The sequence below is a fragment of the Petaurus breviceps genome, unplaced genomic scaffold, assembly GCF_028583685.1.
Source record: "Petaurus breviceps papuanus isolate PSGF00001 unplaced genomic scaffold, PetGlider_PUasm1.0 99, whole genome shotgun sequence".
NCBI classification, from domain to species: domain Eukaryota; kingdom Metazoa; phylum Chordata; class Mammalia; order Diprotodontia; family Petauridae; genus Petaurus; species Petaurus breviceps.
In genome coordinates this window covers 16,830,046-16,849,617 of record NW_027187465.1, presented here as the reverse complement: position 1 = coordinate 16,849,617, position 19,572 = coordinate 16,830,046, and positions in this window count along the sequence as shown.

Sequence of the window (19,572 nt, the reverse complement as noted above, 5' to 3'; positions counted from 1 at the left end):
TCTACCAATATTGGTAACCACATTTTCTACAATTTATAGCAATAGAGAATTACCTAGAACAGTGATGAATACAGTGACTTAGAACACTAAATAAATGTGAGAAATTTTTATTATTGAAAAGGTGACCCAAAAACCGTGACCAGTGTATATATTAAAGTTATCAAAGTTATCAATACAGTCAAGTGAAGTCTACATTTTCCTGGGAAAAGTATAGACACACTTAGGTCCTATACTTTTTTACATGAAGCTTCTTCCACTGTAGAATAGCCTTGCTGATTCCTACCTCCCCACCTTTGCTCATTTGGGTACCCTCCCCTACATTGGGCAGTTAGGTGGCCCAATGGATAGAGCACTGGACTTGGATTCAGGAAGACTCATGTCCATGAGTTCAAATTTGGCCTCAGAAACTTCCTAGCTGTGTGACCCTGGGTAAGTCACTTCACCCTATTTGCCTCAGTTTCCTCATCTGTAACATGAGCTGGAGAAAGAAATGAAAAATCACTCCAGTGTCTTTGCCAAGAAAATGCCAGATGAGGCCACAAAGAGTCAGAAACAAATGAAAAGACTGAACAGTAGCACCAAAAAATCCTAGAACATTGCCCCATCCAATTCCAAATTATGCTTCCCTGTCTACACAGATTCTTCATATTCTACATGGTCTGTTTCCACAGCAGAGTGGTGGAGCTAAATGGTTATTGGATTCACAATCAGAAAGCCTGAATTCAAATCCAGACTTTGTTATTTTCACTCTGTTTCCCTGGTAGAGTCACTTCCCTTCTTTGACGGGTTTCAACTGGATGGCCTTGGGGGTCTCTTCCAGTTCCAGATTTCTTTTTCTTTTTTTTTTTTTGCTTTTTGGAGGGTAATTGGGGTTAAGTGACTTGCCCAATGTCACACAGCTAGTTGAGTTTCAAGTGTCTGAGGCTGGATTTGAACTGGAGTCCTCCTGACTCCAGAGCCGGTGCTCTATTCACTGCACCACCTAGCCACCCCTATTATTTAGCTTTTCATGTTTGTATGTTATTATATTTAGAACCAGGAGGGTCCTTAGAATATAAAATATCTAATTTAGGCGGACTCTTAGGACACAAAATTTCAGAGCTAGAGGGACTTTAATATCTAACTCATAGTGGGTGATTAATAAAAGCTTGCTTGATTGATGAAACAGAGAATGGCCAACATTGGGAGGGCCCTTAGAACAAAGAGTGTTTGAGCTGGGAGGGGCCTCAGGGATCACCTAGTGCAACCCTTTCACTTTACTGATGAAGGTCATTGAGGCCTTTCTCAAAGTTACCCAGATCTTGAGTGTCGGAAGCAGGTTCGGGACTCGTGACCTCCAGCTCCAATACTCCAAGCACTCTTTCCACTCGGATCATTCAGGCTGCCCACTTATTTTTTTAAATGTATTGATAGCTTTGTTTTTATTTCACCTACCTTTCTCAGTGCAGTCCTCTCTCTTCACCAGTCGTTATAATAAGAATTAAAAAAAAAAAACAGTTCAGTAAGACCAACCCAACCATCCCCACTCTAAAATGTTTCACACACATAATCTCTCATCCCCTAAAGAAAGAAGTAGCTTGGGGCGGCTACATGGTGCAGTGAATAGAGCACTGGCCCTGGAGTCAGGAGGACCTGAGTTCAAATCTGGCCTCAGACACGTAACACCTACTAGCTGTGTCACCTTGGGCAACTCACTTAACCCCAGTTGCCCTGCCGTCCCCCCTCCAAAAAGACCAAAAAAAAAAAAAAAGAAGGGAAGGAGGCACTTTCTTATATCTATTCTGTGCTAACCCACTAATTTTTTTTAATTGTTTCTATGATATTCTTTTTTCAACATCCATGTCACTTCCTGGTGACTTCCTTCCTACTCCATAGATCCTTCTCTTGTTATAAAGAAATATAGTTAAGCAAAACAAATGCCAGATGTAAGCTATATCTGACAAAATACGCACCCATAGACCACCACTTCTAGGAGGAAAGATGAAAACCATAACTCGTTATCAGATCTCTAAAGTTTCAGTTGGTCAGTGCACCACTCAGTGTTCTGGAATCTTTCAGTATTTTTTTCTTTGCATTATCGTGATCATCCCGTAAATTGTTCTTTCTGCTTACCTCTTTCTGTCTCAGTTCAGATAAGTCTTTTCAAGTTTCTCTGAATTTTTCACATTTGATATTTGTCAATAATTTGTTCATCCATTCCCTTATCAATGAGCATTCACTTTCCTTCTAGGTTGTTGCTGCTGCAGAAAGTGGGACCACAAACACTTTTGTACATATAGGACCTTCTTCTATTGTCTTTGACCTGCTTGGAATATATGTCTAATAGTAGCATCACTGGGTCAAAGGGTATGGTACTTTCTAGTGGGCGGGTAAGGTAGTGCAGTGGATAGAATGCTAGACCTGGAGTCAGGAAGACTCTTCTCCCTGAGTTCAAATCTCCAGTCAGCCACTTACAAGCTGCATGATCCATGGCAAGTCACTTAACCCTGCTAGCCTCAGTTTCGTCATTTGTAAAATGAGCTAAAAAAGGAAATGGCAAATTACTACAGTAGCTTTGTCAAGAAAAACCATATAGGGTCAAGAAATGACTGCACAACAATTTTTCTATTATTTTGCAGATAAGGAGACTGAGGCACAGAGGGGAGATGATATTTGCCTAAGGTTACACAGGTAGTGAGTAGCAACTTGAAATTCCTCCCTGTTTGGAAAATCCTCTCTTCCTCTCTAAATTCTGCCTATCTTTAAGGCTTGGGTCATATCCCATTTCCCCCTGAAGGCTCCTTGCCCATCCCAGATAGAAGACACAGTTCAGCTTGTGTGTGGCATTCATCTGTCTCACTATATACTGCCTGGTTGCTCAGTTCTTTATGGACATTTCTTATCTCTCTTGGCTAGATTATATGTGCCCACAGAGCCTCATCCAGTGCCTTGTACCGACATAACCCAATAAATGTTTAGAGGTGATGCTGACGGAGCAGACGCTCCTTTCTCCTCCCAGAGCCCATGGCGTCCACTACAGGCAGCCACCCAGGCTGACTGCTGCCATGCCTGGCGAGCGTCACCAGCATCTTCCCATGCTGTACCAATTAGGCGACTGACTCCCCAGCTTGGAGCTTCAAAGCGGGAAAAGTGGAGGAGATTTTAAAAAGGACAATAAACCCAGCACATGGCAGTATGTAAGCCTATAAACTTTTATGGGCACTTACACAGAGTGACCAACATAAGGATAGCCTTCCTTTAAAGCCAGGCCTATGAAGTGGGTTTTTTTTGAACAACCTCCCACACCAACTGTGAGAATGAAACTGAGCAAAATATCAGACTCTAGGCTTCAATCTTACTCAAGGGGAGCTTTGTGCATGAACAGGAATGTCCAGATATACCAATCCAGTCAACATTTATCAAGAACCTACTTTTTGCCAGATATTGAACTAGGGATAAGACAGGAGGGATAAAAAGGCAGAAACAAAACAGTCCTTGGATTCAAGGAGCTTAAATCACATAGGGGAGGACAGGACTAGAAGCAAATGAAAATATCAATGGTGAGATAAGGAAAGTTTTCCCAGGAGAGGTGACCCAAACAAGATGAAGAAGGCTGAATGATAAGGGGAAGGAGGTAACGTGGAGAATGGAGAATGGAGACTGCTTTTGTATGGAAACATAACTTGACCAAGCTGTTGAAGAACAGTCAAGACTTAAAGTCAGGAAGATGTGAATTCAAATCCTGCCTTGGACACTTACTAGCTGGTTGTGTGGCCTTGGGCAAATCAGCTTCTCTGAGCTTTGGTTTCTTCATGAACCTTCTTCAAGGTTGTACTTAATGAACTCTAAGGTGTCTTCTAGCAATAAACCTTTGATGCTAAATGTCAGTTGTGTGCCCAGGAAGGAAAGACTGTGTTCCATTCTCCAGAAGGAGTTTTGATGTTTCTTGTGTTCAATTCCGAACACCTAATTCGGTAAGGGCAAAGATGAGCTAGATAGCAGTAGGGATGAGTGCAGTCAGGATGGTGAAAGGCCTCCTTTTGCTATGGAATTTGAGATCTTTACCCTGCAAACGTTAAAGTACTTTTGCCACATAAGAAGATGGGAGCCATCAGCAAAGACCTTTATGCTGGGAAGGATTGAAGGCAAAAGGAGAAGATGATAGAGCATGAGATGGATAGATAGTGTCATGGAAACAATGAACACGAACTTGGACAGACTTCAGGAGATGGTGGAGGATAAAAGGATCTGGCGTGCCATGGTCCATGGGGTCACAAAGAGTCAGACTGTCTGAACAATGAACCCCAGAGAAGAGACATATGACAGATGTCTCCAAGTATTTCAAGGGTTGCCACGTGAATGAAAAGAGCTATACTCGGTTCCATTTGCCACCAGAGGAAAAATATAGAAGCATTGATTTGTACTCAAGTTTTAAAAAAATGTAATTCCAAACATAGGATGGTGGGTGGCAAATAGTTAGGCAGCAGTCTGTCTATAACAGATCTGCAGTTCTAATCGAGTGAGAGGTCAGTATGCATCAACAGTGTGAAATGGCAAGTGATTAATCGGCAATCATTTATTAAACATCTATTCTGGGGTAGAACCTTGGAACCATGCTCTGGAACCATACTAGATGTTGGGGGTGGAAACAAAAATGAAATAGGTCCTGCCTTCAAAGAGTTTCCATTCTAGGGGTGGCTAGGTGGCACAGTGAATAGAGCACCGGCTCTGAAATCAGGAGGACCTGAGTTCAAATCCTGCATCAGCCACTTAACACTTACTCGCCATGTGACCTTGGGCAAGTCACTTAACCCCCAATTGCCCTGCCCTCCCCCTTCCAAAAAATAACAAAAACAACGTTTCCATTCTAACAGAGGATTATAGTCAATACAATGATCTGAGCCGTATGGTTTTCACTGAATCATAGAGAATGGTCGAGTGAAAGGAGTCATTGCCCCAATCTGAGCATTTGGAATCCAGGATCCTAGCTGAGGATGGCAGGCCCAGCCCTGTCACCTCCCTGGCTGGGGAACTACAGCCAAGGCATATCACATTTATGATACTCAGTCTCCTTATTTGTAAAAAGCAGTTGAATTACATAATCTGCAGCATCCTCCCTTCTCTGACATCCCCTGTTCTAAGGCCCCTCCCATTGTGGACATCCCCTGTTCTAAGGTTCCTCCCTTCTCTGACATCCTCTGTTCTAAGACCCCTCCCAGCTCTGACATCCCCTGTTCTAAGGCCCATCCCAGATCTGTCATTCCCTGTTCTAAGACCCCTCCCAGCTCTGACATGCCCTGTTCTAAGGCCCCTCCCAGCTCTGACATGCCCTGTTCTAAGACCCCTCCCAGCTCTGACATCCCCTGTTCTAAGGTCCCTCCCAGCTCTGCCATCCCCTGTTCTAAGGTTCCTCCCAGCTCTGACATCCTCTGTTCTAAGACCCCTCCCAGATCTGACATCCTCTGTTCTAAGGCCCCTCCCAGCTCTGACATCCCCTGTTCTAAGGCCCCTCCCAGCTCTATGCATATAAATAGATGGCCAACTCCTTGCCTTCTGCAGTCCTTGGAGAGCTCCAGAAGAGTCCAACAGAATGGGCAGGACCACATCTAGGACCGTGGGAGCCAGCCAAAGAATGCATCTCGCTCTTTGCATGTCAATCAATAAATCTATCGATTTGTGAAAGTTCTTCTCTCCTGCTTGGTGGTGGTATTTGGCTGCCTCCAGTCCTCCTTCCACAACTGGCAGTAATTACTGGCAAGATAATTACCCGTAAAACTCAATTCCCTCAAATACCTCGTCTGCTCAGCAAGTAAAGCTGCCTCTGCAGGCGCCCCCTTCCCCCAAGCCCCTGCCCTCGGAGCTAAGCAAACAGGGAGGTCCCTGCCAATAAGACTACACCAGGGAAAACTGGGCTGTTGTGTAGTGTGTGCCAGTGTCTTAAACTGTTTTGTGTATTTTGTCTCTCTGAATTAAAAAGACGTTGGGGGAAACATTACTTTGCAAACCAAACAGAAAAGATTTTTGGTCACAGCTGGAGATTTTTTTTTTTTAAGAGAGGAAGCTTGTATTTTATTTTAATTTTGAAGTGGCTTATAAATTCTGAGCCTGGCTTTGCCATGCAGTCTCTAAAGGGCACAAGAAAGCAGCTCACCCTAAGTCAGGCAAACAGGCATTTATCGAGTGCCTACTGTATGACAGGCACCGGGTTGAGTCTTAGGGGTACAGGGGAAGGCAGAAGCCCCATGGAGGGCACAGAACCCAAGAGCTACCCTGGCCATGTCATGTGACATTCATGACCCTTAGTCTCCTGATCTGTGAAAAGAGGTCAGATTATATACTCTAGCATTCCTCCCTCCTCTGGCATCCCCATTCTAAGGCCCTTCCAGCCCTGACATCCCCTGTTCTAAGGCCCCTCCCAGCCCTGACATCCCCTGCTCTAAGGCCCTTCCCAGCCCTGACATCCCCTGTTATAAGGACCCTCCCATCCCATGCCAGCTACATGGTCTAATAGATGGTCATCCCAGAGCAAAGGAGATGTCAGACCGTGGCTCTCACCTGAGCTGTTGTCACATTCAGTTATGGTGTGCAGTATAGCAGATGGGATATGAATAGAGTGCCAGGCCTGGATTCAGGAAGACCTGAGTTCAAATCTAGCCTCAGATATTTACTAACTGTGTGACCCTGAGCAAGTCACTTCACCTTGTTGGCCTCAGTTTCTTGATCTGCAAAATGAGTTGGAGAAGGAAATAGCAAACCACTCCAGGGTCTCTTCCAAGAAAATCCCAAAAGGGGTCACAAATAACCAGACAGTTCTGAACAAGACCAAGAAGGCAGATGGAGAAGTTATTCCCTGATTTCAGGGCATGATATCTCTGCTGCCAGGTAGATTCATAGAGAGGCTGTTCAAGTTGATTGCTCCCCACATCCCCCACCTAATGGGGGCCAGTCTCTTCTGAACTTCCAGTGTCTCACAAGGTCTTGTGCCAGAAGAAGATACATGCAGAAGGTGGCCCTGTTGCAGACACAGGCTTGCTCCCATGGGCCAGGCCAGTATGGGGAAGGGCATCCACCCATATCCTTCCAGAACACACAAAATCATCTTCTTCCTTAAGTGAACAGGGAGGGAAGAGTAACACTGTTAGTTTCACGATGTCCTACTTGACTGGCCTACATTTCTTCCACAGAGATCCTGAGGCAGACTTATGAGACATCAGTGAGATCAGGTCAAGAACAGAACAATGAATGAAATGTTAGGTGGGCAGAGAAGGAGTTAACAAAAATCCTAGAAATGGGTGTTAGCTCTTTGAATTTGCCACAAATCTCCATTCACATTTCTGAAGTTTTGTGGGTTCACTTTAGTGGCCCCTCTACTATAAAACCTAAATTTCCCTATCCCTCTCCCAATATCAAATTCCAGTAAAATTAATCCCTTTTTTTCTCGGGGCCTCAGTTTCCCCCTCTCTGAAGCAGAAGTTGGACTTGATGGGTTTTGAGATTCCTTCCAGCTTTAATCTATCCAAAGAGACAGTGGTTAGAGTACTCCCCCAGGAATCCAAGGACCCAGACTCTAAAGTGACCTCTGGGTCAGAGCTTTCCCCTCTGGAAAACGAGAAGGCCGAGTTAAATGGACTCTTTCCAGGCCTACAGCTATGTTCCCATAACTTAAATGGAGATTGAAATATGAGATGATAGGCAAAATGGACCCATTATTCAGACTTTCCCAGAATCCAGGTTAAGGTGGCATGTGGTAATAGAACCCTTAGAAACCTATTTTCCTTAGAAACTGATTTTCTTCATGCTTAAAGAGGCTGATAGATGGATAGCCTAGAGAATGGGGAAATAGTCATCTGGAGGGGTTGAGACAAAAGATAAGCTTAAAAGATCTGTCCTTTATTTGCATTGTAAAGATGTGACAAATTTTCAAATAATCAGCCACACAAAAGCAATATGTCCCTTAGAAATATAACTTCAGGTCCCAAGAGACAAGTGAGGCCATACTTACATAAGGAAAGGTCCTGATCTCTCTCCTTTAACAGTTTTCTTTCATTCTTTTCCTTCCTTTTGCCTTTGGGTAGGATCTATTTAATGATCTTGAATATGTATATATGTTTATATATGTATACATACATATGTATATATATGTATATATACATATGTGTATATATATATATTTCTCCATTTTTGTTAAAATGTTTCAGGAAAGTATTTTATCTTACTAACAACAAACATTAACATTATGAATAGTCTTAGAGGTAGGGTTTGGTTGATATTGTGGATAGAGGACTAGACTTTGAGTCGGGAAGACGTAGGTGCAAATCCCATCTCTGACATATATTGGTTCTTTCCTATACCAGTGTGGCTGGGCCATCTCCAGTTGTCCTGATATTTATCTGGCCACTGGACCCAGATGGTTTCAAGGACAAAGTGAGGCTGGTGCCTTTGTATGGCCCTACCTCACTTAAATCCAATTTACTTGTTAGTCATGGCATCACTTTCCTGCTGTCATGCTCCTCTTCAAGAATGAAGGACAAACCACAACCGCACAACCAGTGTAAGGGAGAAGGGGGATTTACTCCCACTCACATTTAATCACAGATTGATTTAATCTATCAAAAATAAACCAGGTTTGAATACATGTTTACTCAAATGGAAAGAACCATAAAGACTATTAGATGAAGACAGGTGATAGCACCCAGGAAATGCCTTGTGACTGGCTGAAAGAACCACATATCCCTGGGCCTATGAATAATGCAAAAATTGGGAATTGCACATTCCAGCAGCAGACAATGCAATGATGGAGGGGCTCCAGCCTAGCCCCCAAGAGCACACTCATCTGCCTCCACCAGGCAGTCTGAGTCTGGATAATCAAATTGGAGCCCTTAGAACTCCCATCAATCACTAGAGACAGTAGCAGAGCCTACCAGAATGGTTGTGGTAGATAACAGAGGAAGTGCCTAAAGATGGATATGGAACCACAGCCTCCAAGTTCAATGAACAAATACCCTCTTTTTTGTCTTTTTTTTTAAGAAAGGAGCAGGCAAAGCAATTGGGGTTGAGACTTGCCCAAGGTCAAACAGCTATTAAGTGTTAAGTGTGCTACACAGAAGAGAAACTTCATAGGGGTTCTACACAGGGAAAATAACAATTTCCAGTAACCAAGAGATTTGGAATATGCCTTTGCCACATATGTTCTATATCCACGTCCCTCATAAACATGTTACTACACATTTCAGCTTACTTTTCCCCAGAGACCTTTTATGTAGAAGGCAAAAGTGTTCTCCTAGTTTGGGAGGGTAAAGGGGAGAAGAATGTTTTATATCAAATATTCTTATTATATCTTCTTAGAACATTCCCTAACTGAAAACTAATTGGTACTACTGACTGATAATACATAAGGAGAACACTGGTGGGGGCTCATAAGCTACAGTACTAAAAACAGCCCCCCAGGGTTACCTGAGAGTAATTAATACTCTGCTTCCTTCTGGAAACCTAACCTGACAATGCTTGTAGGGGTTGGAAAAGTGGCTCTGTGAAATCTACAATTTCTCATTGGCATGACTCTCATGGTTTTCCTTTTTTTTCTGACTGCTCCATTTCCTCCTTTCTACACATTGTCCTTACTCCCCTCTTCATGCAAGTATTTCCCAAGATACTATTTTTATCCTCCCTTTGCCTGGAATTTTCTGTTTCTGACTTCCCTCCTTCAAATCTCAGCTAAAATTTGACTTTTTATAGGAAGTCTTTCCTAATCCCCCTTAATACTAGTGTCTTCCCTCCTTTGATTATCTTGCATTTGTTCTGTATTTATTTTGTTTGAATACAGTTGTTTTCATCTGGTCTCCCTCATTAGACTGAGATGCTCGAGAGCCAGAATTTATATTTCTTTGTATCCTCAGTGCTTAGTACAATATCTAGAACATAGTAGGTGCTTAATAAATGCTTATTGACTGACTGACCCTCCTATGATGACCACATTCATTCTATTAATAAAAATAACAATAATAGTAATAACATTCATATAACTATTTAGGAGTTATAAAGAATTCTACAAATACTATCTCATTTTATCCTCACCAGAACTCTGTGAGATAGAAACTTTATTACTATACCCATTTTAAAGATGTGGAAACTGAAGCTGACAGCAAAGACAGCTAGAAGTCTCTGAGGCTGGATTTGAACTCAGTAGCACTTTTATAACTTGTTAAATCTGTGAAATATTCTCTAAACACTTGCTCAACTGAACTTAACAAACATTTATTAAATACTAACTATGTATTAGGTGCTGTAGACCCTAAGAAAGTGTAATTTGTTTACCTCAAGGTGTTTATTTCTAATGTGGGAGAGGATACCATATGTAAGCTGGAAAGTAAATTGAAGATAATTTAGAAAGTCAGAGAACATTGATAATGAGGTTTCAAATGCTTCTGTCTTAGGAAGTGGCATCTGAACTGAACTTGGAAGGAAGGCAAATATTGTAAGAGGTAGAAGTGAGAAAGGAAGACATTTCCTGAATGAGAACCAGTCTATACCAAATTACTGAGAAGGAAAATGGAATACTATTTGACAAGTGGGTCAATTTGACCAAAACAGAAAATGCATGAACAACATTTAAACTCAGACTCTCCAATCTTCAGGCTACCCAGCCACCTCTGAGTAACATAATTACCTTGAATTACAGATTTTCAGAATCAGAAGAAAGAGAGGCAAGATGGCAGAGTACAGGATGGAATCTAGAGGCACTTGGAGTGTCAAGGCCAGCAAAAGGTTAGAGGGAGACATTTTTCCAGCCTAAGACAACTTATGAATATAGCAGGAGAGGTCTGTAACATCAGGGTGGGTACAGACTCGGAGCTTGGCAGAAGCACTAGTGGTGGACCTTAGAGGTGTCTGGGACAGCAGCAGCAGCAGCTTTCTGGAGCTCTCAGCTCCCAGATGGTAAGGGAGTCAGATAACTGGTTACAGGTGACCAGTTTCTGGCACTGGGTGCAGCTGACACTGACTGGTGACTCTATTGCCCATAAGCAGATTTGGGTTATAGTTACAGGAAGAAGAGGAGCACTTGCAACCAGTCACAAGGGAGTAGGGACCCTGGTCACAGGTCCAGGGTCAAGAGAAGCACTAGGTTTTGTGGTTAGTTACAGGACAGCAGAGGCCTTTCTTAGAAAAAGACCAGAGCACAGATCAAGAGAGCAGTGATCACACCTCCTCTCAAAACACACTACTTTGGAAGCACCAAAAACTTGCAGATTGCCCCCAGAACAACCTTTGAAAACAGCAACATGAAAAAATCTGGAACTTGGGACAGTGTCTTTCCACTCCCAGATGAATAGAGCCCAACTTTAACATAAAGTTCAAAGTGAAGAAATAGACTGGGAAAATGAGCAAACAACATAAAAAAAGGAAGAAAGAAATAAAAGAAAAGAACTTGACCATAAAAACTACTATGATAGCAGGGAGAACAAGACATAAACTCAGAAGAAGACAGCAGTATGAACATAACTACAAGCAAACCTTCAAAGAAAAATGCTAATTGGACCCAACACCAGCAAGAATTCCTGGAAGAGTTAAAAACAAAGAAGAGTGATAGGGGACAATTTGGGGAAGGAAAGTAGAGTGATGTAAGAAAATGGTGAAAAGAGAAATAACTTGGTAAAAGAGGACAAACAATATTGAAGAAAATACAACTTTAAAAAACAAAATTAACCTAATGGTAAATGAGGCACAAAAATTCACTGAAGAAAAGCACTCCTTAAAAGCAGAATCAACCAAATGGAAAAAGAGGTACAAAAGTTCACTGGAGAAAACAATTTCTTAAAAATTAGAATTGGAGAAGTGGAAGCAAATGAAAACATAAGACTTCAAGAAGCAATAAAACAAACTCAAAAGAATGGGAAAAATACGAGAAAATGTGAAATATCTAATTGGATGAATAACTGACCTGGAAAATAGATGAAGAGTTAATTTAAGAATTATTGGGTTAACAGAAGACCATGATAAAAAAAAAAGCCTATGCATTATATTTTAAGAAATTATAAAGTAAAACTGCCCCTATATCTTAGATCCAGAGGGTAAAATAGAAATCGAAATAATCCACCAATCACCTCCAGAAAAAGAACCTGAAATGAAAAATCCCAGGAATATTATAAGCAAATTCAAGAGCTTCTAGGTCAAGGAGAAAATATTCCAAGAAGCCAAAAAACCCCAATTCAAATATCATGGAGCTACAGTCACGATCACACAATATTTAGCAACTTTCATATTAAAGGAGCAGAGGACTTAGAATATGATATTCCAGAAAGCAGAGGAGCTAGAATTACAACCAAGCATTACCTATCTGGGGAAGGGGGGAGGTGGGGATTGGAGGGGAATGTACATTGAAGGACATAGAGGAGTTCTAAGCATACCTGATTAAAAAAAAAAAAAGACCAGAGCTGAATAGAAAATTTGACATTCGAACAGAAGACTCAAGAAAAGCATAAAAAGGTAAACAGGAAAGAGAAATCATAATAGACAAAATGGAGTTAAACAGTTTATATTCCTATATGGGAAAATTATACCTTGGAGTTATTCTAAGAGATTTATCATTACTAGGGCAGTTAAAAGGAGTTAACATAGACAGAGGGCATGGGTATGAGTTGATTATGTTGGGATGATCTACAAAAAAAAGAATGTAGGAGTGAGAATGAAGGATGCAGTAGGAGAAGGGGGAAGGGAGAGGTAGAATGCGGTAAATTTTCTCACATAAGGATGGTGCACAAGGAAAAGTTTTTATAGGGAAGGGGAAATGGGGTTAGTAGGTAATGCTTGAACCTCACTCTCATCAAAATTGGTTCAAAGAGGGAAGAATATATATATACACACTCAGTTGAGTAAAGAAATCTATCTTACCCAATAGGGAGATAGGAAGGGAAGGAGATAAGAGCTATGAGGAATGATAAGGGATTGAGGGAGGTCATAAGCAAGACAGACTTTTGAGAAGGGACATGATAAGAGAGAAAGAAAGAAAAACAAAGGAAATGGGATTGAGGGAAATACAGTTATTGATTATAACTTAATGTGAATGGGATTAACTATCCCACAGAATGGAAGCAAATAGCAGAATGGATTGGAAACCAGAATCCAGCAATATGTGGTACACAAGAAACACATTTGGGACAGAAAGACACACAAAGAGTTGAAATAAAGGGCTGGAGCAGAGTCCATTATGCTTCAGATGAAGTTGAAAAAGGCAGAGGTGGAAATCATGATGTTAGACAATACAAAAGCAAAACAAAAACAGACTTAACTGAAAGAGATAATCAGAGAACCTACATTTTGCTAAAAGGCAAAATAGACAATGAAATGATATCAAAAATTTTATAGCACGTTTCTCTGAAAAAGGATTAATTTCTCAAATATATAGAGAACAGAATCAAATTTATAAAAATAATAGCCATTCCCCAATTGATAAATGGTCAAAGGATATAAAAAGTCAGTTTTCAGAGGAAGAAATCAAAACTATCTATAATTGTGCGAAAAAAAATCTCTAAGACACTATTGATTAAAGAAAGGAAAAATTAAAACAACTATGAGATGCCACATTGCACCTATCAAAAATAACAAATGCTAGAGGAGATTAGGGAAAATAGGTACATTAATAAATTGTTGATAAGTAGTGAATTGACCCAGCCATTCTGGAGAACAATCTGAAAGTATTCCTAAAGGGCTATAAAATGTTTCATACCCTTTGACCCAGAAATACCACTACTAGGTCTATATCCCAAAAAGATCAAAGGAAAAGGACTTTTGTGTACAAAAATATTTATAGCAGCATTTTTTTGTGGTGGCAAAGAATTCGAAATTGAGGGGATGCTCATCAATTGAGGAGTGGCTGAACAACATGTGGCATCTGGTTGTGATCACTATAAGAAGTGATCAGCAGTATCTATCGAGTTGGTTTCAGGAGAAAAAATGGCAAGACCTACATGAACTGATGCAAAGTGAAGTGAGAAGAACCAGGAGATCATTGTGTACAATAATAGCAATGATGTCATCATGCTGATCAACATGATGAATGACTTGGCTGCTCAGATCAATACAGTGATCCAAGAGAATTCCAGAGGACTCGTGATGAAAAAACAAAATTGCTCTCCACCTGCAGAGAGAGAGAACTGAACTCTGAGTGCAAAGTGAAGTATACGTTTTTCACTTTCTTCATTTTTTTTTGCCTTTTTTGGTAATGTGGCTAATATGGAAATATGTTTTGCATGATTTTACATGCATAATGGATGCACTATTTGCCTTCTCAGTGGGTGGGGGAAGGGTGAGAGGAAAGGAGAGAATTTGGAACTCAAAATATATAAAAAAGAATGTAAAAAAAATGAATTAACCTTAACAAAAGAACTCAGAGGTTATCTTATCTATCTTATCTAGTCCAGCCTGTACCTGAAAAAAATTCTTTCTGCAATATTCCCCAACAAATTATTGATCCACAGAATCTCAGAGTAGGAAAGTATCTTAGAGGTAATCTAACTTCACCCATATGAAAGGCATCCTTTCTCTCATACTGGTCCTAGTGATTGATCATCTATCTAGCTTTCACTGAAAGGAATCCAGGGATGAGGAAGCCATTACATTCCACTTTTGGTCAACTCTAACCATTATGTTGCCTCTCTCATTAGCATAGAAGCTCCTTGAGGGCAGGCACTGTTTTGCTTTTTCTTTGTAACCATAGTATTTAGAATAGTGCCTAGCATATGGTAACCTCTTAATAAATGCTTGTTGATTGTTTGATTGATTGTCAAGAAATCCTTCCTGACATCCAGATGAAATCTGCCATCCTATAACTTCCAAACATTGGTCTTTGTTCTGTTATTGGGGGCCCTAGTCTCACTCCCATATGACAGTCCTTCTATATAGTTGATGGAAGCTATTGTGCCCCTCCCTCTAAAGTCTTCCCCAAGCTCAACATCTCCAGTTTCTTCAATTGATAACTATCTGTCACAACCTTACAAAACCAAACCCCAACAGGGTAACAATTCCCCAGGTCATGGAAATGCTTGGAAATCATTGATTTACAAACCCAGAGCTAAGATGGTTTGGTAGCTTCCTGTATTACCCCCATCCACTGGGGGTAATATGGGTAATATGGAAGAAATTGACCTCTTTCTTTCCATAGGCCATATATATTGTTAAATACCAAGGGAAAGAATAAAAACTGGGCCCAAAGAGTTCTCTTAAGAAGGTCCAAAAACAATCAGCCAATCTGAATTTACCATGCTATATGATGGGAAGAGTAAGGGGGTATCAATAACGAACTTTCCTTTAGGTTTTATCAATCACTTTATAAACATTATCTCATTTAATCTTCTCAATAATGCTATGAGGTAGGTGTTATTATTATTCTCGTTTTATAGATGAGGAAAGTGAAGTTCAGAGAGGCTACATCATTTGCTCAGAGTCCCATAGTGAAGTAGGATTCAAACCGAGGTCATACTGATGTCAAGACCACCATCCTCCGCCTTCTCTGCTTCTCTGGGGATGACAATGATTTTTTTTTGGCGGGCATTACCATGTCCCTACCATGTCTAGAGAAGTTTGCATTCAACAAATGAATCTGTTTCAATATCTTAGAACAAAAACGATATCCCCAAATACTCCTTGTAGATAACATTGCTTTTCATCAATCTACTCACCTGCCATTACATTGTGTTTTGGCTTACCTGCATAACTGCCTTCTACTAAGAGAGGATCCTTTATCTCTACGGTCCTGGAACATTGAGTAGAATCCACCTACTGTGTGCAAGACACTATTCTACGCACTAGGGCTATAAAGATAAAAAGAGGGAAAAATATTATCCTGGAAGATTGTATTCAACTAGGAGTATATGACACGGGCACCTATAAATAAATACTAAGGAATACAAAACATTTTTAGAGGGAAAGAACACTAATAACTAGGGGGGGGAGGGTGCGCAGGAAAGATCTCATCCAAGGAGGAGGTGGACTTGAGCTGAGGAAGATAAGAATTCTCTAAGATGAAGGTAAGAAAGGACCACATTGCAAACATGAAGGAACAAGAGTGCTAAGGTCCACAAATGGGAGTTGACAGATTGGCCAAGGTAGATCATGAGAAGACAGGGGTAGGTAGTGGTTAGATAGACATTGTTCCCAAATACATCAGTTCATATCAGGGCTTGGGTCCTACCCTGTCTGACCTAAGATAATCCGAGCCAGAGTAGAATCTCGTCCTTCAGAGTTCCTCCTCTCTGGCATTGCTTCTGGTCCATTCTTACCCTGATACTACTCAAGCCAAGCTGAGGGATGATTTTAGGACAGACTTCAAACAGGAAATCAAAGGAACAAGAAATCTTTTCTTCTGGAAGATCCTTGCCATAGGCCTGGGGTATGGGTGCATCACCTGGCAGAAGCTGGCATCCACAGAGACCTGTCCTTGGGTCAAGTGGCAGAAGACAAATGGCTGAGGAGAGGACTCTGAATGAGCAAATATTGGTTGGCAGGGTCTGCTGTTAATTTTGGCAAATAGACCAGGAGTGGAAATGTCAAATCTGTGATATACAGAGCTGATCCTTCTCTAGCAGGGTCCTTTGTGGTTTGTCAAACAGCATGAAGGGAGGGATCCAGAGTCTTTGTGATGTGGCTAAGGACTGCCTGCCTGGCTATTTCAGAGTGTTAGCAAAAAAGACTAGTCACTATTTTAGTCCTTATATAGAACAACTATCTTTTCTTCCTTCCTTCCTCCCTCTCTTTCCTTTTCTTCCTTTCTCTCTCCCTCACTTTCCTCCTTCTTTCCTTCATTCCTTTCTCCCATCCTCCCTACCTCCTTCCCTTCCACCCTCTCTTCTTCCCTCCATTCCTCCTTTCTTCCCTCTTTCCCTCCCTCAGTTCTTTCTTTCCTTCCTTCCTCCCTCCCTCCTTTCTTTCTTTTTTTCTTTCTTTCTTCCTCCCTCCCTCCCTCCCTCCCTCCTTCCCTCCCTTCCTTCCTTCCTTCCTTCCTTCCTTCCTTTCTTTCTTTCTTTCTTTCTTTCTTTCTTTCTTTCTTTCTTTCTTTCTTTCTTTCTTTCTTTCTTTCTTTCTTTCTTTCTTTCTTTCCTTCTTTCTTTTTCCTCCAACTGAATATCCCTATATCACCTAGGCTGGAAACAAAGCAGACTCTCATAGGCCAATGCCATTGATCACGGAAGTTCTTCCCTGTTCTGTCTCTGACTTGGGCCAGATCACCTCACAGGCAGCCTGGTAGCACCTGCTCTTGGGGGCCCACTATGTTGATATGAGACAATACAGATCTCCAATAACCTCTAAGCCTACTGCAGTTCCAAACTCTGGACCTCAAGACATCCACCTCTCACACTTACCTGGCCAGCTATCTTTTTTGTTCATTGTTTTCTTTACTTTCATCCTATACATTTTTATTGATTTCTTCCAAGAAGGAAAAATAAATAAGATTCTTTGACTCTCCTACATGGTACCTACATCAGGTTGGTGAAATGGTTTCAATGGGGATGTTATTTCTCATTCTTATTTTTTTTTTCGACCAGGGTGGGATTAACCTCTAGAGAATAATAATTAATGTTTACATATTATAATATAATGCTTTTTAAGGTTTGCAAAGGGCTTTACAAATATTTCGTTTTATCTTAGAACAATCCTGGGAGTTAAGTACAGATTACAGATGAGAAAACTGAGAAAAACTTAGGCTAAATGAATTGTCCAAGGTCACATGGCTAGCAAGTATCTGAGGCCACATCCGAACTCAGGTCTCCCAGATGCCAGACTCATCATTCTATTCACTGTATCACCGAGCTGTTTCTTGTATCTTCATCCAATTCATCATTTATTAACCTTTTTTCTATGTGTTAGGCAATTTCTGCCATTTGCAAATCATTTCTGTACGTTCTATAGTTTATTTTGTTGTTCAATAGTTTCAGTCGTGTTCGATTCTTCAAACGCCATTTGGGATTCTCTTGGCAAAGACACTGGAGTGGCTTGCCATTTCCTTCTCCAGCTCATTCTATAAATGAGGAAACCGAGGCAAACAGGGTTAAGTGACTTGCCCAGGGTCACACAGTTAGTATGTGTCTGAGGTCAGATTTGAGCTCATGAAGATGAGTCTTCCTGATTCCAAGCCCAGTGTGCTATCCACTGTGCCACTTAGATGCCCGTAGTTTATTTTATTTTATTTTTATTCTGAACTTAACAAACACTAAATAGATTGCATATGTCCATAAGCATTGGAATGTACATGAACTCATGCATCTCCATTACGTAGAGAGCTTGCTTTCTTCTACATACATGAAAATTTCACTTACTGGCTTTCAAGTTGCTCCTACGTGTCCTGACTCCTGAACTTCCTCTGTTCTATTCTCATTTTGAGGGGAGGTCATTCTACCTAAATCTTCTCCCTCCACCCAATAGAAAAAAAAAAAGAAAATCTTTGTAATAAATATGCACGATTAAGTACATAGCAAGACTGTGTTCGTTCCCTACAAAGGCCATGGTCTGGATCCCTAACACTACCTTGTAGCTGAATGTCAATTGCTTCCAATGGGACAAAACAAGGAAGAGTGGAAGATTTGGGGGAGTCCCATCCACAACACTGGGCCGACAAGTCGAAACATTCACCCAGAAACAGACTCTCCAAGCTAGAAGTGACCTCAGAACCCATCCAACCCCACGTAGAGCTGGATAATCATCTTCTCTACCACACACCCAACAAGCACTTGCCTGTTTAACCTAGCTTATGTATCAAGATCTCTGGTCAGAAAGCCAGCGCCACATGGGGCAGACATTTCCACTTTTGATACCTCTAATTTTTAGGATACTTTTTTCCTGACCTCAAGCCTGACTTGGTTTCTTTCCAATTTTCACCACATTCTGTCCTCTTTGACCACGTAGAACAAAGTTACTCTCTCTTCTTAGACACTGTTAGGAGGCATAGTGGACGGAATGCTAGACCTGGAGACAGAAGACTTGAGTTCAAATGTAGCCTCAGACACTTACTGACTGTGTGACCCTTGGCAAGTCACCTTCTGTCTGCCTCAGTGTTTTCAACTATAAAATGAAAATAATAAAAATACCTATCTCACAGAGTTGCTGGCGCATGGAAGGTCCTATACAAATGTTTATTACCCCCCTCCTCTTCCTTTCCCCCTTTCTTCTTTGAGTTGATGCTTCAGATCCTTGAAGGCATATCATGTCCCACTCCTCCAACCACTTTTCTCTTCTCCAGGCTAGACCACTAGTCCTTTCACCCAGTCCTCATACAGCATGTTCTCAAGTCCTTTCACCAGCCTGGAATTCATTGACTGATGGACCTTGAACATCCTATTTCCTTCTTCTATATACTGTTATTCATATAAGGGTTATTGAAAGACAATAGCAGACAGACAGCTTACCTTGGAGTTAGAAGGATCTGGCTTCAGGTCTTACTTCTGACACATAGTGACTGTATAACCCTAAGTAAAGCATTTAACTTTTCAGTGTCCTGGAAACCCTTTACACTGATAAAAACCAAGCTCTGTACTCACAGGCTTCCTCTCTGTCTCTCTCTCTATCTCTCTCTGTCTCTTTATTCTTTCCCCTGCCTCTATCTCT